The sequence below is a fragment of the Eumetopias jubatus genome, unplaced genomic scaffold (assembly GCF_037043125.1).
Source record: "Eumetopias jubatus isolate StellerSeaLion01/CBP00866 unplaced genomic scaffold, mEumJub1_p1.0 scaffold_13, whole genome shotgun sequence".
Classification (NCBI taxonomy): domain Eukaryota; kingdom Metazoa; phylum Chordata; class Mammalia; order Carnivora; family Otariidae; genus Eumetopias; species Eumetopias jubatus.
The window spans coordinates 106,703,714-106,727,947 of record NW_028274819.1 but is presented as its reverse complement, the minus strand read 5'-3'; the positions used below and the strand labels follow the sequence as shown (position 1 = coordinate 106,727,947).

The window sequence follows — 24,234 nt, the reverse complement described above, 5'->3', positions numbered from 1 at the left end:
GAGACCTTATGTTGGAGATGGTTGCAGAGACAACCCAGACACGAGATAACAACCTAATGGAGGTAGAGCTTAAAGACAAATAAGCATAATACAGCATTAAAAATGTCATAATGCACAATATGGGCATATATCTCTGGAAACATGGATGGAGATTAAGTCAGTTTGGCTGAATTTGGGTAGACATGTCAGAGAAGATGAAATTCAAGTAGAGATTTTTTTTTTTAAGATTTATTTATTTATTTATTTATTTTAGAGAATGAGAGAGAGTGCAAACAGGGGAGGGGGCAAAGGGAGAGGGAGAGAGTATCCTCGAGCAGACTCCGCACTGAACACAGAGCCCAACGCTGGGCTAGATCCCATAACCCTGAGATCATGACCTGAGCCGGAATCAAGAGTCGGCGGGTTAATGGACTCAGCCACCCAGGCACCCCTCAAACAGAGGTTTTAAAAGACCTAAGAGTTTACAAGCAGTGAGGAGGGGAAGAGTGATGGAAGGAGCCAGATCAGAGAAGTGAGAAAGAACACAATGGTTTTACTGTTGGAAAGGGGAGGGAGGCATTATATCTCTCTCCACCCAAATGTCCATCACAGTTAGTAAATGCATACAGTACACATTTCATTAACACTTGTGATTGGACCTTTGGAGAATGATCAGAAATGTGGAAATAACAGTATGTATGATATCTTGGTAAAGTCAGAATGAGACACTAAATAGAATATATTCGACAACATTGGAACAATTATATTTGATATAACTTCAAGGAAACGCCAATAAGAATGACATTTCTGGGGGACGCCTGGGTGGCTCAGTCGGTTAAGCGGCTGCCTTCGGCCCGGGTCATGATCCCAGGGTCCTGGGATCGAGTCCCACATCGGGCTCCTTGGTCAGCAGGGAGCCTGCTTTTCCCTCTCTCTCCCTCTGCTTGTGCTCTCTCTGTCAAATAAATAAAAATCTTTAAAAAAAAAATGAATGACATTTCTGGGATTCCCCACATGTTCCGTCAAACCAGTTGGCATCTGAAATCTTTCTGAAAGAGGGTTCTGAGTTCCAGCTGAAGGTTTACTCTAAATGAGATTACATCGAAATTTTCCCTCAGTGAAGACCATTCTCTTGAATTGTCTTCAAGTGGAGACTACAGTTCTTCCCACATAACTTCCTGTATTTCTGGCCTGAGAGAATGCAAGGGTGCCATGCTTTTCACTCTATGCGAACACTTCCAACGCTCAATCGTTCTCCTTTGAAAGTCAAACCACATGCCTTTACAACATCTTTTACTGGTCCTTGGCATGCTTTTATCCAAGAATATCAGCCCTCAGATTTCTCTGCTTTTGGCGACTATTTCCTGAATCAAAACATAAAATGTAGATACAACCAGTTAATCCTGCCTTCAGAAATCTTGACCCACACCAACTCTCTGTTGTTGCTTAGAATTAAGTTTCAGGAAACCAATCCCTTACCGTTTCCTCAATTTTTGGAGAATTGAAAAAGTTAGCAAAGGAAGTCAAGTTATTTATGTTTTAAGAAGAGAAATGTTCAATACTACATGTGAATTCTCAGTTGTCTGAATAAGAGACAAGGAAGATTACTGAGTTGCTACTTATGGGAACAAAATGGAAGAAGGGACACATTTATATACAAAGTTTTTCTGTCTAACGTAGTAAGTTATTAGCCGTCTAGGAGCAGGTAAGGATCAGGAGCAAATTATGGAATGTTGATGCTCTGCTCGTGTAATGATTTTAAGTAAACAGAAAATAATACGAAGCTTTAATTATGAGTATCTTAAGTGAATCGCTTTTCATATTGAAGACTCACCATTCTTTTGTATGGTTTGGTTCTTGCTTCAAAGTTTCCTGTTACTATTAGTACAACTTATGACAGAGAGTATAGAATATCCTGTGCGGATCCCATTAATGTTTGTCTGTGTCTGTGTGGGAGACCTTTATTTCTGTGCCTAAGAACCTAAGGGTAGGATTCATCATTCCTGCTCTGATAGTGAAGCGCACTCCCTTTCAATGGATATGTGTCTTTTGCACTATTGAATGGATCTCAGAGGAAAAATTGGGGAAGGCTGGAGTCCTCTAGGACTGAGAGAACAACTCAGCAGGAAGATTGGACAGAGTGCACCCAGCCGCGGTTCCAGGCCCCGCCCCAGCCCAGTTGGCCGCAGGACTTTGAGCAAATCCCTTGAGAAACAGATGCTGGCTCCAGGGGGACATGATGGTCCCAGGCTCCTAGCTTTAAACTGCCAGGCAATGCTTTGAGAGTTAGGCAAGAAAATGCTTGGGGATTCAAGCAAGAGCTAGAACCAAGGGCTAAAGTGAAGGAACACTTGAATGATTTAAGAAGCTGTTCAGTTGTCATTTAAAAAGAGGTAATTTTGTTTCTTCCAAACTTCCCAATTATCGTGGAGATTTTTTTGCTGACTTTTACTTTGGAAAGGCATTATGCACATCAAAACTGACATAGCCGTAAGGAATTGTAGAAATTTTAGTATCTGTTGATGTGGATGAGAAACTAAAATCTCCATATTTAAAACTGTCAGATGACTGGGCGCCTGGGTGGTTCAGTTGGTTGGGTGACTGCCTTCGGCTCAGGTCATGATCCTGGAGTCCCGGGATCGAGTCCCACATCGGGCTCCCTGCTCAGCGGAGAGTCTGCTTCTCCCTCTGACCCTCCCCCCTCTCATGCTCTCTCTCTCAAATAAATAAATAAAGTCTTAAAAAAAAATAAAACTGTCAGATGACTTTTAAGTGGATAACATTAAATTACTGTCAGAATTATTCGATATGTTCTCATCTCTATACGGTTGTTTCTTGGTAGAGGAAAGCTACAACCTAGTTTCTTAGGCTAAATGGCCGTTTTTCTACTTTGTCCCCGAGCTTGCTACCGAACCCATCCCAAATGCAAGGGTATGAAATGAAATCATGTCGTGTGTGTGTGTGTGTGTGTGTGTGTGTGTCGGAGAGAGAAAGAGGGAGAAAGGGAGAAAGAGAAGCAGAAGTGTAAGAAGATAGCTCTGAAAGGTGTATTTAAAATTAAGATGATTTCCCCAACACGGTGAGTTTGGGATTTTTTTAATGACACATATAAGGAGGACATTTGGAATGAGAGGCTCAAAACAAATAATCTTTTGTTCAAAGACTTTCAAGTTGCCTTTTGTTGCATGCATTTATTATGTAACAGCTGGAAATCCAAATGTCAGGATTGATTTTTTCCTCTTTCCGTCCAACGGCATGAGAAAAAGTAAAAATACATTACCCTACATTAGCCCTCTTAAGCTAAATACATAAAAAGAAGATAATGGGGACATTATGATGGAATCATACCAATTTCTACTTGGAATGGAGCATTCAGTGAAAGGGACGCAGAACTTGAGTAGCCGAGTATCATTTCTCAAAGAACTGGAGCGATCACTTGTTACACAAGCCAGTTACTACTTCCACATAGTCTCTTACAGTTTTTGTTACTCTTCTTTTCTCCAACAGATAGGTCTAAATACTTCTTGATGGAGGGCTTGCTAGAAGTAATAAATACCCAAGTTAGTTAGCAGGGACTAATTTTCCTAAGCAGGTCCTAACTATACCCAGCTAGAGAGAAGGTGAAGGATGGTAATTCTTACAAGGGGGGCGGAGATAGGAAGAAAGACAGGGTGGGAGGGAGGAAGAAAGAAAAATATTTTCATCTAATTTGGGGAAATAAACCCCAGGGGAGTTCCTAGGCTCTTAGATTCAGAAAGGAGAATGGAAATAAGGGAAGTGAGCTTATTGAGTATCTATCATGTGCCAGATACTCTTGATAGGTTGTTGGAACTTTTAAATTTGATCTGTAGGCCTGTCTACCTTCTTCCTGATATAAGGGTACCTTTAAAAAGTAGATATCAGAGAGAATAAGAAGAAAATGTTTCTTTCATAGCAGAACCTACAGATGTCTTACCACTTGGCAAGACCAAATCTTCAGTCATGTACAATTTCCTAGATTTTGACACCAAAGTAAACTTTAAATGAGTAATAAAATATTAATCAACTAATTATATTATCAGCCTTTGAAGTTAAATATTAAGGACAGCACATACATTTTTCTTAGGCATTTAATTCTTAAAAGCTGATCTTTCCTTGTAACTTTTTTTTAAAGATTTTTTTTAATGTATTTATTTGACAGAGAGAGAGTGCATGTGCACAAGCAGGGGGCACAGCAGAGGGAGAGGGAGAAGCAGGCTCCCCACTGAGCAGGGCTCCTCAATCCCAGGACCCTGGGGTCATGACCAGAGCCCAGGGCAGACGCTTAACCGACTGAGCCACCCAGGTGCCCCTGCCTGTTACTTTTAAAGTCTAATTATTTTAATAATTTTTTGAAAAATATAAAAAGTAGAAAAGAGGGGCACCTGGGTGGCTTAGCTGGGTGAGCGTCTGCCTTTGGCTCAGGTCGTGGTCCCAGGGTCCTGGGATCAAGCCCCGCATCGCACTCCCTGCTCAGCGGGGAGTCTGCTTCTCCCTCTCCCACTGCCTGCTGCTCTGCCTACTTGTGCTCTCTGTCTCTCTGTCAAATAAATAAATAAAATCATAAAAAAAAAAGTAGAAAAGAGTTTCTACTTCAATCATCGTACCTAATACAATGACAATCTCCCATGATTCTGAGATCATGACCTGAGCCGAAACCAAGAGTCTGGTCAACGACCGAGCCACGCAGGTGCCCCCAGAGACAAAGATTCTAAGACATGAGCTGAGCTGGGCTGAGCTGGGCTGGCTTATTGCCCTAACCAATGCTAACCTCTCCCTGATACTTAAAATTTAATGGCCTTTAATTCTACTTTTAAAGAACAGGGCTTAGAATGTATTTCCTTTGGGAAAGGGAATCTATTGACTTAATTTCACAGAGAAATATGAGCCTGATACCAGATCACAGATCTCGAAGAGGGCGAATGCCCTGAATTCTTAACATGCCTGTGATGGGCTGCACTCACTGGGGAGAACTGGGAGGTTTTACAGCACAGGGGATAAAGCAGTGCTGAAGGAGAAGCTTCAAAGGTAAACAGACATCGCTTACAGTTTTGCACCTGGTTCGCCATTTACCAACCATAACCTAGGGTCACCCCTTGGTGCCTATGAAGCCTGGCTTATTTTGTAAATCTTACAGATGTATTTATGAACATCAGATGCTGCTAGTTTGGGACCCATCTAAAAAAAAGAAGACTTTTTTTTTTTTTTTTAGCTTTAATTTCTGGAATTTACAAGAGGCCCTTTCGCTTCATTCTGTAGCACAGGCTCTGGCCACTAGAGGGAGCTGCTGCATCAGCTGTCTGACAAGTTGACAGCAGGCCCCTCGTTCTGGTCGCGGCGACTGTATCGAATATCGTTTTATAGCAATTCCCTCAGAAGCATAAATAGATCATTAATCCAGTCATCTCTTTCATGACTTGCAAAATGGACTGTCCTGGCCTCAGAGTTGTACGGATGGAAACACCCCCGTTCAGCAGGATGAGTTCTCAGGGACCTGGTTTCTCTTTGTAGCCTAGGGGATGATTGTCTCCTTGGCAACCAAGACTTTCCCTGCTTAGAGAGAGGGATAAAGTGACAGAGTCCTCACGGGTAATTCCATCAGCAAACAGGTCAAAAGTATAACCCCGCTTCCCCCCAAAAAATACTCATTTCCCCAAACCTCAGCAGGTGCTAGATTACATAAAGTAGGAACCAGGGCACAATACTGTCATTTGGATACTGACATTTGGGATCACAGGGCTGCTATGCGCTGTGCCAACTAAGACCCAGATCCCAAGGATGTCAAAGCAGGAAGAAATTCATGAAACTCGGATCCCCAAAGAGTAAGGAAGGACAAGATTGAATAAAATTTCTTTGGAAAAGTGAAAATCTTCCAATTGGCTTCTGTGAGCGATTTGTGGTCTCAAGCACATTCTAACAATCCTTCCAGGGTCCATCCACAAACTTAGAAGAATGAGCCAATATTATGGCAGAGAGGGGAAGAGACTTTAAAACGTTTGTAGAAAATACAAGAGGAAAAGTCTCTACTTCTCCTGGACGTTTTAAGACTTATGAATCTTAAATAAATATCAATTTATGAATCATTCCCTTATTTCAAATTCATGTCTTATTCATTCATTCAAGAAAATTAAGTGCGTTTTATGTGCCAGGTTCTAGGGACTAGGAAGTGTGTATGGGACACTGGTACTGAAAATAGAATCTTTGTTGCTTTTTTTCTTTATGCTTTTTTTAATTTAACTTTTTATTTTGAGATAGTTATAGATTCACATTCAGTTGTAAGAAATAAACAGATCTGGGTGGCTCAGTCAGTTAAGGGCCCAACTCCAGGTATCGGCTCAGGTCATGATCTCAGGGTCGTGAGATCCAACCCCTCATTGGGCTCTATGCTGGGCGTGGAGCCTGCTTAAGATTCTCTCTCTCCCTCTGCCCCTCTCCCCCCTGCTCTCTCTTTCTTTCTCTCGAAAGAAAGAAAGAAAGAAAGAAAGAAAGAAAGAAAGAAAGAAAGAAAGAAAGAAAGAAAAAAATTTAATTTTGCCACCTTAATGTATCTTATTTTCTTCTGGTTTAGAACTTAGTCTTTGGGGGTGATTACTCAGAATTTAAGCGTAGTCGATTTGTTGTTTGCTTGATTTGTTCAGTTCCCCACCCCTTCTATCAATGGAACTGGGGCTGTGAGCAATTCGGTTTCTCTAGAGACAGGTAAAGAATAATTACACGCTTATACATAGGAGGTTCAGAGGAGAAATCACTACCTGACTTAAACTTGGGGTCCTGGAATGGACTTTGAAGGGTATCTGGTCCATTCACATTGTATTGAGAGGACTCAATGAGCATGGGAGGACCTTCCCTTAGCTCTTTGCTCTCACTGAGAATTCCCTTTGTTGGTGACCTTCCGTTTTCTGCTGTGCTAGCTGACCATGACTGGGTGTTGCATCTCTGACAAAACACGTTGGATTCCATTTTCAAGTCCCAGGGTCGTGCTTAAAGAGCTAAAAATAAAATGGTGTTGTAGCATCTGATGTTTTCAGATGGTCACTTACACTGCTCTCCTCCTTTCTGAAAATAACAAAGTAGATTTTAAAGTTCTGTTCTTTGAACAGCCCAATTCAGAGAATCAAGAGGCGCACCTAACTTCAGAGAATTCAGCTGTCCAGACTCAGCCCCTCTTTCCATCCAGAATGACAGACAGACAGACAGACGGAGACAGATTCTGACTCTCCCCTCTTGCCTCATCGTCAGGAATAGTCAAGACGCCAGCTGAGTAACCGCCTTCTCTTTATCTTCAAGAGATCCTCATCAGAGATTCTTTTGCCCCACTTCACGGGCTGCTAAACAGTCTGGAGCCAAATGTGTGTGACCCACCTCACCGGAGTGTGTCTGCCGATTAGCCTGAACGGGCACTTGTGTGTGTTACACAAGGCGGGTGCGCCTTAAGTGTGAGCTCACACTTGGTTTCATTTTCTTTCCTCTATCCATATTCTTCTAGCTTGACTTCTGCACCTGTTTTTAAGTTTTATTTTACATAATCCAGTATTTTTGTTACTCAGCTTACCCAGAAGACCAGGATGTTACTCAACTTGTTTGTTCTCAGCTGCTTCAGCCAAACATTTATTTACCTGCCTTCAAATTGTTTACCCAAATGGTATCTTCAAAGCAAAATGAAGTAGAGGGAAAACAAGCAAGGGGAAACAGTCCTGCTCTTGAGGACTAAAAACACCTTTCATATAAAAACTAGTAAATTTTGAAAACTGGGACTACAGATGACAACATCAAATACATGTTTCAGTGAGGTATTTTTACTCTATCCATGTGGATAGAACTTCAATTTAAAATTGTAACAAAACTTGAGTGAAACAAGAGTAAGGTTTAATCTCTTTAAGATCAGGAAGTATGTCTTTTAACATGTATTTCTGCTTTCTTTTCATGTATACTCACCCAGGTAAAACAACCACAGTAACTATTTCTAAAGTGAAATTAATGTGTTACATACCCTACAACAACAAGAACCTTAAGAACCTAAGTAATAATGCTCACTTGACATATGAATAGCTGCTCGAAAACTTATAGCGACTCAAAAGCAAATTCAAGGTCAGAGTTGGGAAACCCCTTTTGCTCTTGGTAACCTGTAAAATAAATAGGACCCCTCCCTTTGGGCCATATACACAATTCCAAGGCTCACTCGGACATATTTGTACTAAGATAAATAAGATAATCTGGACTCTAAGTCAGAGAACCCAGCAACTCCTCTCTCTTGTAATTCTTCACTTTAAAATGACAAGTTCTAGTTCATTGTAGATTCCAAGTGATTTGTTCTTTACTTCTTTTTTAAAAATGCCTATATTCCTTAGCTTTTTCCAATCAAGGAAGTGAATGGGTATCTTAGTAAGAGAGGTCCAGAGGAAGATTGCAAGCATTATACTATGCTTTGTGGAGAGGATTCAGAATAGCTTATAATATATTATCATAAAAACAGATTGTCATCAATAGCATAATTGCTGCATGAATAATCTTGGAACAAGTGAGACCTTTCAAGCTTTTTTACTGTAGGCCATCATTATGCTCACTACATAAAACAAATGCCTTCTGGGAAATTTTTTTTTTTTTTTTTACAAGACACAGCTTTCTCTAGTTCATATTTCTTGGTTTTCAACATAAGATATCTAAAGGATAAAAGAAGCTGGCTGTTCTGGCTATAGGGATAACACTGTAGGTAGCCACCAACGATTTATGCAGTACATGATGAAAAACGTTGCACATATAATGAAATATTGGCGAGTTGTCCTCACTACCGTCATAATATTTGGCACTGAAATTTAATGACTCCTTCTGCATATAGATGCCAAAGAGCATTTTAACATTAATTAAAACCCCCAGTGATATCGGATGAAAGGGATACTGTTAATGCAATTTTATATATAAGAAACAGAGTTATAGAGATTAAGAAAGTGACCTGGACAGATTTTTTAAATTATTCATAATGCCACAATATATCACTGATAAAAATGGAAATAGGCACAGCCTCTGACAACCACCACGGGACTCGGCGGGGGCCTCATAATGGAATAGAAGCCTGGTAATTAGGCCTTCTGATTTCTACAGATGTTCTCACTCACTCTTCTGCCCTGCATTCCCTCAGCCCTAATGAATTCAGGATTAATTTGCAATAGATGATTAAAAAGTAAAAAGCTTTCTTCAACTCCTTTAGGGCAGAAACCAGTTCTTTCATTTTCCCTGGATTTCTCTGGATTTCCCTGGCTCGGCTTCATGTCATGTGTGAGTTAAGAAGGCTTCCTTACTTCAAGAGTCCTCCTGGCCTTTGCTATGCTGATGGACGCTACAGAGCTCCAAGAAGGAAATATTACTTGCAGATGTACGTGACCACCAAACCTCTATTTCATGGGTATGGTAGGCAGAATAACAGGCTCGAAAAGATGTCCATGTCTTAATCCGTGGAAATTTACACGGCAAAGGGAATTAAGGTAGCAGATGCAATTAAGGTTGCTAATCTACTGAGCTCAAAATACCGAGGTTAACCTGGATGACGTAGGGAGGACCGATGTAATCAAAAAGGTCCTTTTTTAAAAAAGTGGAATTGGGAGGCAGAAAAGAGTCATTTTAAGAGTGATACAAGCATGAACCCTCGTGCTCTGTTGGTGGGAATGTAAATTGGTGTAGCCACTGGAAAGCAGGTTCTCAAAAAATTAAAAACAGAGGGGCACCTGGATGGTTCAGTCAGGCCGACTCTTGACTTCAGTTCAGGCCATGATCTCCGGGTTGTGAGACTGAGCCCTGCATTGGGCTCCACGCTCAGTGCGGAGTGTGTTGAGACTCTCTCCCCCGCCCCCCGCCCCCTCCTCCCCCATGCTCACGCTCTTTCTCTCAAAAAAATAAAATAACTGAAACTTTTTTGAAAATTAAAAACAGAAATACCATGTAATCCAATAATTCCACTTCTGGGCATTTACCCAAAGAAAACAAAAACATTAAGTTGAAAGGATATATGCACCTCTATGTTCACTGCAGTATTATTTACAGTAGCCAAGCAGAAGCAACGTTAAGTAGCCATTGGTAGATGAATGAATAAAGAAGATGGAGATCGATCGATCTGTCTCTCTATATACACACACAATGGAATGTCCCTCGATCATAAAATAGGATGAGATCATGCTACTTGTGACAACATGACTGGACCTAGAGGATGTAATGCAAAGTGAATTAAGTCAGACTGAGAAAGACAAATACCATATGATTTCACTTCTGTGTGGAATTTGAAAAACAAATGAATAAACAAACAAAAAGTGGAACCAGACCTATAAATGCAGAGAACACACTGATGGTTACCAGAGGGCAGGAGGGCTGTTGGGGGATGGGCAAAAGGGGTGAAGGGGAGTGGAGGATACCGGCTTCCAGATATGGAATGAGTCAGCCATAGGAATAAAAGGCACAGCATAGAGAATATAGGCGATGACATCGTACTAGTGTCGTATGGTGACAGGGGGTAGCTACACACCGTGGGGAGCACAGCCTAACAGAGAGAGAAGCTGAATCACTATGTCGCTTGCCTGAAATTAATGTAACATCATATGTCAACTATACCCGAATTTAAAGAAAAAAACTTTTTAAATATTTTATTTATTCATTTGACAGAGAGGGAGCACAAGCAGGGGGAGAGGTAGATGGAGAGGGAGAAGCAGGCTTCCCGTGGAGCGGGGAGCACGAAGCAGGGCTCCATCCCAGGACCCTGGGATCATGACCTGAGCCGAAGGCAGACGCTTCACGACTGAGCCACCCAGGCGCCCCCAAAGAACAGTTTTTTAAGAGCGATCCAGTATGAGAAACTCTACTGGCCCGCCAGCCTTGAAGATGAAGGAGGCAAAGGAATGCGAGGAGCCTGTAGAAGCTGGAAACAGGAAGGAAACGGAGTCTCCCCCAGGACCCCCAGGGGAGCACAGCCCTGCCAACACCTTGATTTTAGCCCAGATGGGCCCACTTCAGACTTTTCACCAGAACTGTAAGAGAAAATTTGTGTTGCAATAAGGCACAAGTTTGTGGTGATTTATTGCAGTAGCTGTAGGAAACAAATCCAGTGGGCCACCTAGTAACATCTTACCAACCTCTCAGAATTACAGCTGTGTTCCAGTGTGGGGAGGAGATGCTATTCTGCCCGGAACAGGGGCCCACATCAGACTGGCAAACAGTAAATATTACAGATTGAATAATTCATTTTATGGTGTGAAAATTATCGGTACTTGGTCCTTGGGCCAGCCAGTCTGTTAGCCTCTCTATCCCACTATGTGCATGTTTTTCATTTTATAATAATAATTTCCAGCAACCATTTTGAATCATGAATTAAAAATATGTTGACCTTAAATGAGGTTGTAACAAACAGTGTGAAATAGGTTGGTGCATCTCAAAGTCTCACGTGCTTGCAAACCATCTGGAGAACCCTCTTGAAATGCAGATCTGATCCAGTAGGTCTGGGGTAAAGGCTAGCCATACATATTTCTTGTGTGTGTGTGTGTGTGTTATTTTTTATTTTTTATTTTTTTTAAAGATTTTATTCATTCGACAGAGAGAGACACAGCGAGAGAGGGAACACAAGCAGGGAAGTGGGAGAGGGAGAAGCAGGCTTCCCGCCGAGCAGGGAGCCCGATGCGGGGCTCGATCCCAGGACCCTGGGACCATGACCTGAGCTGAAGGCAGACGCCCAACGACTGAGCCACCCAGGTGCCCCTGGCCGTACATATTTCTAACAGGTGCCCTGGTGATGCCACTGCTAGGGATCTGCGCACCGCGCCTTAGACAGGAAAGAAAAAGAGCACAGCCCATGTCAGACGCTGCTTGAGTCCCTGCTCTGGAGTGTCTCTGTACAGGTAGAATCAATGGCAATCCCCCTTTGCCCCTGCTGTTCATGATCTTAAGCAGAAGATATTCAAGCAATTTTAGTTTAATACTTAGAAGACTCCATTAGAAGCTTCTAGTTAATATAGTACATTTTTAATTTTAAAGTGAATGTATTCTCGTGAGAGACGATTTGGAAAACAGAGGAAGAATTCACAGCCCTAGCACCCAAAGATAGACCCTATTAACATTTTAATGTTTTTCTTTCAACACTTCTTTCTCTGTATAGTTTCTGTTTTATATATCTGAAATCATGTTGCATATCTCAATTTTTTATCTAAGTTTATATACATATATATACACGGCGAGGCAGATTGAATTATTGGTCATAATTCCTCACTCCCCTCTAATGGAATTACACATCCACACCTTTGCCACTCTGGTGAAAAGTGTCCAATCCTTCACCCCATTCTAATAGAAATATGCATTGCTTTTGCCAAGCTGGGAGACAGAGAGTATTTACCCACGCCTTGACTTTGAGCTTGGCCAAGTGACTTAAGTTGATCAAAAGGATATTCGTGGTCAGTATAGGTTTTATTATTTAGGTACGGCAAGGCCCACAGGTAAGGAAATAACCGTCATTGGAAAGAAAGTTTGTTCTAGTCACAGATCTCAAGAGAAGGGGGCATGCCATACCACTGGCCACGCAGGAATGCACTCGCCCAGTCAGGAGGCGAAAGGCCTGATAGGAAAATGTGAACAAGAGCTCTGTTGTGGTTTCTGTGGGAAGAAGTGAGCAAGGAAAATATGCAGGATTGGCGAGTTTGAATAATTTCAATGCGCTCTGTGGCCTTAAGACTGTCCCTTAGTTGTCTGGTCGCTGGCCATAGGGCAATTAGGCCAATAGGATACTGGCCTAAGAGCTTGATAAAGGAGATAGTAGGGGTTAAGGCCTCTGAACTGGTTTGCATATGAAAGGTGCCCTGAAGGCTATTGTTTGCTATCTCTAGGAATCAGCTCGTTGGAATAGCAGTCCCTCCAGAGTCAACAAAACCCAAAGCTGCCAAAGCACAGAAAATACAGAATAAAGACGTGATGAATACATCATGATGCCAGCAGAGGCTTGGGGTGTGCTGTCGTGGTTGGATGTGTTCTCTTGAAATGCGGTTGTCCATGATGAGAAGTGCTCATACAGCCGGAGAAGTACCACAAGTAGAACAGACCCCCCCCCCCCCCCCCCGCAAGGCCAGGAGCTGAGGCAGCAGATGCTCCACTTCAAGCTGAGCCAGGCCCCAGACAGTCCACAGGAGTGAGAAACTAATGTTTATTGCTGCATGCCTCTGAGAGTTTTTGGTTGGTTGGTACGTGGCATTATTGTGGCGACTGCTGAATAAGACAGAAAGTATTAGTAGAAATGGGGTGCTGCCATAACAAATCCCAAAATATGTGCAATGGGCTTTGGGACTGGGGAGAAGGCAACAAGGAAATTGTTACCGGAGCGTGGAAAAATGTTGATCCATGTGCTATAGTAGTGACGCATTTTTTTCCAACTGTTACCTGCGGTAAACTGACAGACAATGGACGAGATAAAGTTGGAACAATGAGCAAGCAAGTTCAAGGCACAGTGTGGACAGGGTAAGTGGCTCACTGCTAATTTTAAAAGGTACGATAAGATATAAGAGATGGGTTCAGGCAAAACATAGCTGGTTTGCAAATAGAACTGAGAGTGAACAGACACAGCCCAGAAAGTCTAGGATTTACAGGGAGGAAAAATTACACTGCATTGAGAAAAATTCTCTCAGAATTAAAAGTGATTGTAACTCTTTGAGATACACAGATACCTCTGGATTCCTCCCCCTTGCCCAACTTCCTTTAGGCAGAAAGCAGACCGAGAAGGCTGCCCAGCCCCTGGACTGGGTATAGGCTCCAGTGCCATCGTCAGACATGGCCAGGGAAGAAGGACCTCCTGAAGAGTAGAAGCAAGAGCCTGCGGAGAAGTCAGGTGGGTCTGGAGAGCAATTCCCAGGGACCAGGATTGGGGTCTAATCCAGGAATATTCCCTGCCCCCAGGGTACAGGAACCTGGCAACATTTGCCTACCAGGACTTCACGATTGCTATAAACTCATGACTGCTAAAGGCTTCTCACTCTTCCCCTATTAGAATGGGGGTGTTCATTGTGGTCATCTGGTTCCTGTTCCGTTTTTATATGTTGCGTGTGGGAGGGGACAGATAACTTGTCTTTTTGGTTGAAACGTCTCCAGACCAAGAGGAATCACATCTGGAGTTGACGTAAATACAGCATTGCTATCTTTCTAGCCTGATGGCATCATAGAATGAGATTTGGGGGATGTCAGGGTGGGAATGAGTATATGTGGGATGTGAATAACGGTGATGGAGACCAGACTGTGGTAGATGGAATGATTGGTGCCAAGTCCTTATTCCCTCGTAGTAGAATGATGTATACACATTCTTGTCACACTCTCATGGCAGGCATAGGGTACTTCCCCACCCCTTGACTTTAGGCTTGGCCCTATGACTTACTTTGGCCAAGGAAAATTTAGCAGCCACGAAGCAAGCAGATGCTAAAATGTGCTGTTATACTCTTACCCTCTTGCTCTCTTCCACTCCAGGAGTGGGCCATGAGAAGAGCTTCCCCCGGGGTAGCAGGTGCCCCCTCGGCCCTCGGCTCCAAAATGAATACAGTGTCTCATACATGAGCCTGAGACCAAAGCCAGTTTTTCTGAAGCCAAAAGCAGAGCCCCACCCTAGCTTCCCTGCAGACATCTGCATGGGAAATAAATGCGGGTGGTTGCTGGCCCCCAGATTTAGCGCCTGTTTGTTATGCGGCCTTATTGAGGAATAACAGACTGAGACATGTATTTTTCTATGCCATTACATATTCTTTAAGAATACTTGGGTGACTATATCAATTCCTTCGAGTAGTTTCACTTACAGACCCACTCCTTGATTTTGAGACATTGAGGTTTAGCTTCAGGTGTTGGGGAAGGGGGGGAATGGGTAAAAGGCCTTCTGTTTTTTTCTTCTTTTAACAACCCTATAAGAACATATTGATATGTAAATTTTTTCCATACTTTGGTTTATTTTTATAGGGTTCAAACTGGATAATAGTAGCTCCATCATAAGGTTGTTGTGGGAATTAAAAGACATAAAATACATGAAGTGCCAGGCATCTCATCTGTGATATAAGGAACACTCAATAAGTGATTGTTTTTATTGTTTTTTGTTGTAGAGTCTTAGAGGTTGAAAAAAAAATTCAAAGGTCTGGACATGAAATGTAAAGCTGTTCTCCAAAAGAGTGTACATCAGTTGACATCAGTTGACATTGCTAGTAGCAGCATATGCGTTTTAGCCCACCTACAAACAACTGCAACTTTTTAAACCTTTGTCAATTTTAACAGGTAAGAAATAGTATCTCACAGATACTCTAATTTTTATAGCTTTTATTACAGAGGAGGTGGACATTTTTAAATGAATTTCCTAAGGTATGTATGTGAATTACCAGCTAACATAACCATTTCCATCTGTCATTATGAGGCTAGTCTTCCTCGGGTCTGACAGACTTCCCTGGTGCCAAAAGCCTGACTGACTTCTGGGTGGTTCGTTGTCACACACAGCTGCTGAGCACTTAAGTTTAGCTAGTGCCGTGTGTTGCTAGGATAGTATTTCAGATGGACCGGGTTCAGTAAAATATATCATTAGGATTTATTTGACCTATTTCTTTTTACTTTTTGAAATATAGCTACGAGAAAATGTGAAATTCCATATTTCTCTAGGGCAGTGCTGGTTAGACCTTTGAATGCTGCTTGCCTGAAATTGTCTCTTGTCGAATCTCTTCACCCTCACCCTCGTACTGGGTTCGCCCGAAGCTGTCCACCGCACCGCGCATCACCTGTGTGGTCTGTTGTCAGACCTACACACCGCACTGTGCTGAGTCTAAATCCCTCGCTTCCAAGTCTCTGTTCAATTTTATCCCTATTTTATACCACCTCCCCCTAATTCAATTCCCTCCTCCTGTGACTAATCCCCCCTTGTCAAGGGAGGGTCTATGCCCGAGTGAAATAGCAAACTTGATAAAGATTTTCAGCCCTACAAGGTATTTTAAACAGATTCTATTCTCTATTATCTATATGTGCATGTTCTATTTATTGTATTTCTGTCATTTGAAACATACGATTTGCAAACTTCTTTTTCTCTTTTGCCATTGAAAGGTCACTAACATACAAGGCTAATAAACAATTTTCTATGTTTTCCAAATTCCCCTGCCTCTGCCCACACTTTCCAACACAACCCTGAATCTTCTCAAGCCACGCTAGTGAAGACAACCAAAGGTTATACAGGTTGCCCCCCGACACCATCTCCAATTAACCAAAATGTCCCAGACATCTGCTCATAATCCCTGGACTTTTTTAGTCTAGAGGGCAGGGTAGGTGTGTGTTAACGTTTCTGGCTGTAGTAGGAGACGCTTGAAAAGCCATTTCTAAAGGATTCAAGAACAAGAAATCCTTGCTAATGTAAGACAGGATTCTGAACGTATCGGAAGAGACGATCATATGTCACTTGGAAGTTCAACCTCATTTTTTAGAAACATGGCTCTTTCCTGGTTGTCTAAATGTTCATGATTGTGGGGCTTTTTCACCACAGGGAAATATCTATAGCACACGTTTAATGCCAGACCAGCTTCCTCCTCAGGCTCTGCCCCTACCTGGTCCAGTGCTTTTTCACCTCCCCTGACAACCCCCTGGGTGCCTGGGGAATTCAAGCCAATTTAAATATGAAATCATGTGGAATAATATGTTCAAGTGCACTCTCTGGGGAGTTCTCTGGCTTCTACCTAGTTCCCTGCGACTAGTTTCCTAAGTGTCTTTGAGAGAGGTTGAGAACACCATGCTGGCTGTTAACCTTTTAACAGCTTAGTCATTTTCTGCTCGCACTGGCCAGAAGCCCAGCTCCAAAGAATGTACAGGAAGCGGGCAAGGGAAGTTTCTTCCCTTCTAAGATTCACTAGAGCACACTTTCCACAGCCTGAGGGAGCGAACTGGGCAGGCTTTGAATCAGTGTATTTTTTAAGGCATTCATTATTCCAACAATGGAGTTCCACGAAACCAGCATTTATTCCTCTTATGTAAGTCACATAGAGATTTCCCCCAAAACGTATTATGATACCAGGAAGTAAATAACCATTGCCTTGTTTTATGAATATGAGAAATTTCTGTGAAGATGCCTAAATATTTTGATTAATTTAAAACTAGATGAGCTGATGTGTAGGTATTTACAACATCAAAGTACTTCTCTGATTGAATCCATTTCTAAAATGTAAAATCTCAAAAGGTTGGGCATTCATCTTAAATGCGATTTAGAAATGGTGGCCTTGGTATTCCAGAATCTGATTTAAACACCGGGGTGATCAGTTTGGAGAGAAGGACCTCCCTCTGGATTTAGTAGTCAGACCCAAGTACAGATGCCCCTGCCACGCCTCTCGAATATATGATGATAATGAACAATACCAGTAAACGTCTGAATGGCACTTGCCATTCTTTCCTCTACATAGTCTCACCTGTATGGTCCATTTGACCTTCAAAGCACATGTCTGAGAGACGGATATTATTAGTCTTAATTGTGGATGCTGTTGCAGTTGAGACTTTCTTCTCGTTGCTTCTAATGGTCTAAGAATAACCATCTTTCTTGAACTCGGGCATAGCCGCTCAGGTCAGAACTTCTGCAGATGGAGCATGCACTATTTTTAGATGGGGCTCCACGAGGCAGTTGTGATGCAAGTGTCACAAGTGCATATGCCTTTTTGACTCAGCAACCGAGTTCTGTTTCACACTCTTCCCCTTCTCCAAACTCCTGGGGCAGTGGCACAGAGGGCATTTGGGACACCCTGTGCTGGGATGATACACACACCACATCTCCACGGTGTGGCTGTAAGCCTCTGGAGGCTTATGACATGTGAGACCTTATTGTGGGGCCCTGAGCAGCCTGCATCAATAAATGTTCATCGATAATGGGCTTCCATCAAATTTCCGAGGCCACCATGTTTCATCGCAGTTCTGACCCCAGGGCAGGACCTTGAGGGTCACCGAGGATGGAGAGAGATGTCCTGTCAAGCCACAGTCCAAGGAGAAATTGGAATTAAAGAATGGCTGGGCCTCCCTGTCATGGCTAGAGGTTTCCAGAGAGGAGACAGAGTCCACATTGAGGTGTCAGAGAAGTTTTTGGTTTGGGTGACTAATATTTCTTAAGATTCTTGCCAAGGACTCTCGCATCTAGAGCCCTTTCTCTCAGGGTCTGACCCCCTGCTGCTCTCTTCTTCAACCACTACCCACGGCTTCTCCTGTCCTTCCTGGCCTCGCCTAACAGCAGCAGAATTATAGATTCTTCTTTTTTGGAAGGACGCTTTCATGCAAATATCTAAGACCCTATCCGGTTTGGGTTTTTGTTTGTTTGTTTTATTTTGCTGCTGCAAGAATAAAGAATTTAGTGTGGTGATATGGTCACTTTGGCACATCTTTCTCCAGCCATTTCCCCTTTTTCAAGCCTGTGGGCAACTCTGAGCTCGTTGCCTCAGGGAGGGGATGCAGCTGGTCAGAAAGCAGAAATACCCAATGGGCACTTTTTGTCTCTGCATCTGGGGGTGGGGGGTTGGAACCTAGAGTTTTGGAGATGACATGAACACAACATGTGTGGGAGAAGCAGGGGTCAAAGGGACATCATTTCTTCCACTCCCTGCCTAGAATAGGCTATTCTGTGGGCTGAGGGAGGAGGCAATGAGAGCAGAGAGAGTGACGGGTCCCGGAGCCACGTGCCCTTCTTTCTAGGCAGTGCCCTGGGGAAGCAGCAATACCCTGACTAGGAAATGGCTTCTTACGGAGTCTCAGCATAGTGGTCCATCACTTAAAGTTTCCCTGCCCTTAAGTGACGCAGCCACACATCCGTGCGAGGCCCCCATCCTAAAGGGCCGTGATGCAGGCCAAATGCTGTCGCAGGGTAAGCCAACATGAGCAGGTGGCTGAGGCCCAGAAGGCTTCCCGCTCCCCCAATTTACTGGCCAAGGCACATGTAAATCGCTCTAGGGCCTTTGTCTCTGCCCCCCAGAAAGAGGGTGAAACCAAAAATTACCTGAGCTTGTTACTCTTAGCCTGACAGTAGGAGGATTGAGCATAGAGTTCAGTTGAGTTACAAAAATTGTTTTTCTGGATTAACTGAGTCTGTGGACCAAGACTCGTCTCTCTACTGTATATATAAAACATCTATAACTACATAATAAATAGAATGTTATCTATATTATTCATAATATTATATCAGTGAATTTGAAGTCAGCTACAAAATCTGAAAGGTAATTTTTCACGCGGAAGACTGCCAATTGACCTTCACGTGGTTCCTATGTCCAGAGAGAAAAGTGTTGATTTAGTTTATTGCTCTTTCAAAATCCACTTTTAAAAAAGGAAAAATGTTATCTAAAGACTTATTGTCCCTTTAGGGGGAAGAGAGGGCGGAGCGGTCCTTGTCTCTGTTTCACTCAGCCCTCTGCTGATTCCTTGGAGAAGTAGAGGAACGCGTGTATATTTCTGTTAGACTTTGCACTCTGCTAGATTTGACCATTCGTTCCAACTATGCGACTTTTGAGTCCCAGTTATGTTAACCAAGATTCTGGCTGCCTACTTCATATCACAGTATCACCTCACCTAAAAAAAATTTTTTTTGAGAGAAAGAGAAAGGGCACACGTGCATAAGTGGGGGTGGGAGTTGTGGGGCAGAAGCCAGGAAAGAGAGAGAGACTCTTACGCAGGCTCCATGCTCAGCATGGAGCCCACCATGGGGCTGGATCTCACCACCCTGAGATCATGACCTGAGCCAAAATCAAGAGTCCGACGCTTAACAGACCGAGCCACCCGTGCACCCCACCTCATCTAAAACTTAATCAACACATGAATCTACTTCTTCAACAGCTTCTTTCCCCTCCTCCTTATTCTTGCATTAATATCTTCCTCATCCTTAGACCATTCAGCACATCTTCCTCTTCCTCGGCTTTACCCCAAGGTGAGAGTGTCATCCTCCTACAGCTGAGGACTGCTGGACAAAACTCACACATCAGTGCTGATTGGCGTCACAACCGATGCGTGCGTGTCAATCCCCTGAGACCTCCTGAGAACCAGGAGCGTCTTTCGTCCCCGCCGCCAAGGTAACACCACTCTCGTCGGTTCTCCGCTCACCTCCCTGACCTCTGTCTCTTGGTCCTCACTGTCAGCCCTTTTCTTCTTTCCTTAAATAGTCGTGCTACCTTTGTTCTAGCCTCAGCTCTCTTCTCATGCCCCCCTCTGAGATACCCAGGCCCTGTGAAAACTATAACAACCATGTGAGCAGATGATCCCCGGATCAGCATGAATGGGGTAGACTGAGAAATACAGATTACACAGAGTTGAATAAAGTCTTCAGGACATTGAATTGATATGGACCGGGGTTATGGTCAAACCTCACTAAATCTGAAGGCCCAAGGACCCAAGAAATAGGAACAGAAAGGGGGCAGAAAGACCCGTCCCTTCACCCTTGGTGTTCTCCAGTGAGACTGGAGAATCAGTCCTTAATGAGATGATATTCTACCCAAGGTGTCCTGATGATGGCTGGCTATTTAGTGAGAAATGTTGGAAGATTATCCAGACAAAGAATAGAACTTCCCATTTTCATAGGAGAATTGAGGACTTCATACCTTCTCTCTTTGTGGGCCGCCTTTTACTATAAATCTAACTGGAGCTGCCCCTGGCTTCGTGGGGACAGGAACGAAGTTGCCGACAGCTACAACTTCCAATCACTCCACGGTACAAAAACAAAATGGGAGCAAGATGTCCACCACTGCTGTATTTTCCAGGATTATTAAAATAAACTGACTTGATATTTAAAATTGATGTTGAAAAAGCATTATCTCTCTAGTAGATGTAGAAACTATATAATAATGAAACAATCTGTAGGCAAAATATACCCCCTCTCTGGATACCATTCCCTAAATAGAGCTTTCTTGGTTAATACTGAGTACATTAGAGTCAGTAACCATAGCAGTATATGGATTTGAATATTGCTGTTAAATTTTCAAATAATTGATAAAATAAAAACTTGAATTAATGTTACTTCATGTTATTTATTTTTCTGCTCAACAGAGGTGAGTTGGTGTGAAGCTCAACTGCTCTATAAGACAGAAGCAGAAATGTCTTTCTTGCAGGATTACGGAGAAGAGAATTACACAAAGAAATATAACTTAAATCTGAAAGAGATGTGTCTAATATTTATCAAACATCTCTACCTAGACTAAAATATTTAATCCTCTCAAAGTCATCTGAGGCATAGGTGGTGTTAAGACTGTTCCATCGATGCAGAAACTGAGACTTAGGAACATAAGTAGCTAACTGAATATCACACACCCAGTGAGTGGCAGAGGCAAGGTGCAAACCCAGGTACATCTTATGCGGATATCTGATTCCAAACTCTGCACTCCTTCCTAGGGCATCCCATTTACCGTCGGAGCCATTTTACAGATTACAGAACCAATAATTCATTTCTTTTCTCTCCTGACGGATAAGAAACCTACGGCTCAGAGTAATGAGTGTCTTCCCAAAGTTCCATGATTATTTAATGCCACAGAATTCAAACCCACTTTTTCACAATGGATTTGCCACTAGGACACAGATATCACGAAAACCACCCTTAAATCTAAGCCAAAATGGGGAAGGAGAAGATTCATATTAATATCATTGTCCCTGGACACACGGATTAGGGCAAGTCTGCCACCACCTGATCTACAAATGTGCTGGGATTGACAACAGAACCACAGAAAAATTTGAGCCGGAAGCTGCTGAGGTGGGAAAGGGCTCCTTTCAGTATGCCTGGGTCTTGGATACACTGAAAGCTGAACATGAACATGGTTATCACCATTGATATATCCCTGTAGAAATTCCAGACCAGCAAGTAGTACGCAACCATCACTGATGCACTGGGACATAGACTTTACCAAAAACATGATTACAGGCATATCTCCCACCGACTGTGCTTCTTGATTGTTGCTGCTGGTGTTGCTGAAACAGACATCTCCAAGAATGGGCAGACCTGGGAGCATGCCCTTCTGGCTTATACACTGGGTGTGAAACGACTCATTGTTGGTGGTAACAAAGTAGATCCCACAGAGCCACCCTCCAGCCAGAAGAGGGACAAGGAAATCATGAAGGAAGTCAGCACCTGCATTAAGAAATTGGCTACAACCCCGACACAGTAGCATTTGGGTCCATTTCTGTATGGAATGGCCACCACATGCCGGAGCCAAGTGCAGACATCCTTTGATTCAAGGGCTGGAAAGCCACCCATAAAGATGGCAATGCCAGTGAAGCCATACTTCTTGAAGTTCTAGATTGCATCCTGCCACCAGCTTGTCCAACTGACAAGCCCTTGCATCTATCTGCCCCTCCAGGACATCTACAAATTCATGCTATTGGTACTGTCCCTGTAGAGTCTGGTGTTCTCAAACCACGCCTGATGGCCCCCTCTGTTCTAATCAACATTACAACTAAAGTAAACTCTGTTGAAATGCTCTTTGAATGAAGCTCTTCCTGGAGACAATGTGGGCCTTAATGTCAAGAACATGTCTGTCCAAGATTTGTCATGGCACTGCAGCTGGTGAAAGCAAAAATGACCCACCATTGGAAGCAGCTGTCTTCACAGCTCAGGTGATCATCTCGAATTGTCCAGGCCAAATCAGTGCTGGTTATGCACCTTGCTGGATTGTCCCACGAGCTCCTGTTGCTTGCAGGCTTGTTGAGCTGAAAGAGAAGATTAATTGTCATTCTGGGAAGAAGCTGGAAGATGGCCCCAAGTTCTTGAAATCTGGTGTTGCTGCCATTGTTGATATGGTTCCTGGCAAGCCCATGCATGTTGCGAGTTTCTCTGACTATCCTCTGAGTCATTTTGCTATTCGTGACATAACACGGATGGTTGCTGTGGGTGTCATCAAAGCAGTGGACAAGAAGGCAGCTGGAGCTGGCAAGGTCACCAAGACTGAAGTTCAGAAGGCTAAATGGGTATTATCCCTGATACTGCCACCTCAGTGGTAATTAGTCATGGAAGAACATCCCAGAACTGACCATTTAAGTTTAATAATAAAAGAGTGGTTCATGATAGTGCCTTGTAAAACCATCAGAAGGTAAGGAAAATGTTTTGTGGACCATTTGGGGTGTGTGTGTGTGTGTATGTGTGTGTGTGTGTTTGTGGCAGTTTTAACTTATTAGTTTTTAAAATCAGTACTTTTCATGGAAACAACTTCATCAAAAATCTGTCACAGAATTTTGAGTCCCATGGAAGCAAAGTTTAATGAGAAAACTATATCTTCTTTTGGTCAACACTATAAATCCCTATAGTCCTATTTAGGAAGAAGCCTTAGATAAGGCTTGTCCATAATCTATTTCTGTTTTTCCATCTTCTGAAACTTCAAAATTTGATAATTCTGGATTAACTTTTTTTTGGGGGGGTGGAAATTGTTGGGTTTTTTTCCCCATTGTCTGAAAGGAAGAATCATCTGTTTTTTAAGGACATGGTGAAAAGGTCTGTGGTGGCAACACTTCATAGGTTAGGAGAGAGAAGCAAAGATTATCTTTGTTTACAGATAAGCTTGTTATAGGAAGGCCAAATTCTACAGTACTAAAGTCCACATGTGGCATATAAAATTGTATGTAGCTACAACAATATGGAGTACATAGGTTGGTATAATCTCAAATTTTAGCTTCCCACTTATTGGAACATAAATTCTCACATCTACAAATACTGAAGTAGTCTAAAGAACCCAAAGTGGGAAAAAATTAAAAATAAATAAATTTTCAAAAAAGCTCCCAAAGTGGGAAAGTTAAATCATATTGAAGACTATCCTGCTAGGGTTCATTGTATCTAGATTCTAGGTGGGGAAAGCTACTGGAAGTTGAAAAAAAAAAAGAGAGAGAGAGAGAGAGAGAGAATTCAAACCCAGAACTTCAAATTCCCTTTCTAGGACTCTCTCCATCATGCACGTGACTGTAGCATTCTGTGAAGTCAGTCTAGCATGGATCATTGTTTAGTGTTCTCTGTAACCTTTGTCCAACATTTACTGCTTAATCTAGATGACATCCCAAAGTCATCCTGTCTCTTAAAATCTAGGCAAGACTGCTTGTGGTCTCCAACAGACTTCGTGTTGAGAGCAGGGTGCCCTCTCCAAGATTTCCGTATATCCCTCGGGGGCCTGTGTTCTCATGACCACCTCTCGATTCTGCTGACTTTTTCTTCTCCACTTGGCATCTTTTGCAGCTTTTTCTTTTTTGCCACCTGGGTTCTTGAGGTACCTTCCTTAGTTTTACAGACAACAAATT

At 42.7% G+C, this 24,234-nt stretch overlaps 1 long non-coding RNA gene and 1 pseudogene across 2 annotated transcripts in view; both read left to right on the top strand.

Annotated features, from left to right (window-relative positions):
- The window catches only part of LOC148162698 (uncharacterized), a 56,863-nt gene extending 47,517 nt beyond the window's left edge, over window positions 1–9,346 (top strand). The window contains exon 3 of the long non-coding RNA XR_015766618.1: window positions 9,203–9,346. This is a non-coding gene — a long non-coding RNA (uncharacterized LOC148162698). The remainder of the gene's footprint in view (window positions 1–9,202) is intronic.
- Window positions 9,347–13,133: 3,787 nt separating this feature from the next.
- Window positions 13,134–24,234, top strand: part of LOC114211333 (elongation factor 1-alpha 1 pseudogene) — a 46,251-nt pseudogene continuing 35,150 nt past the window's right edge. Inside the window, exons 1-5 of the transcript XR_015766702.1 lie at window positions 13,134–13,473; window positions 13,715–13,840; window positions 15,090–15,258; window positions 19,860–20,042; window positions 21,013–23,042. The product of XR_015766702.1 is annotated as an elongation factor 1-alpha 1 pseudogene (transcript). The remainder of the gene's footprint in view (window positions 13,474–13,714; window positions 13,841–15,089; window positions 15,259–19,859; window positions 20,043–21,012; window positions 23,043–24,234) is intronic.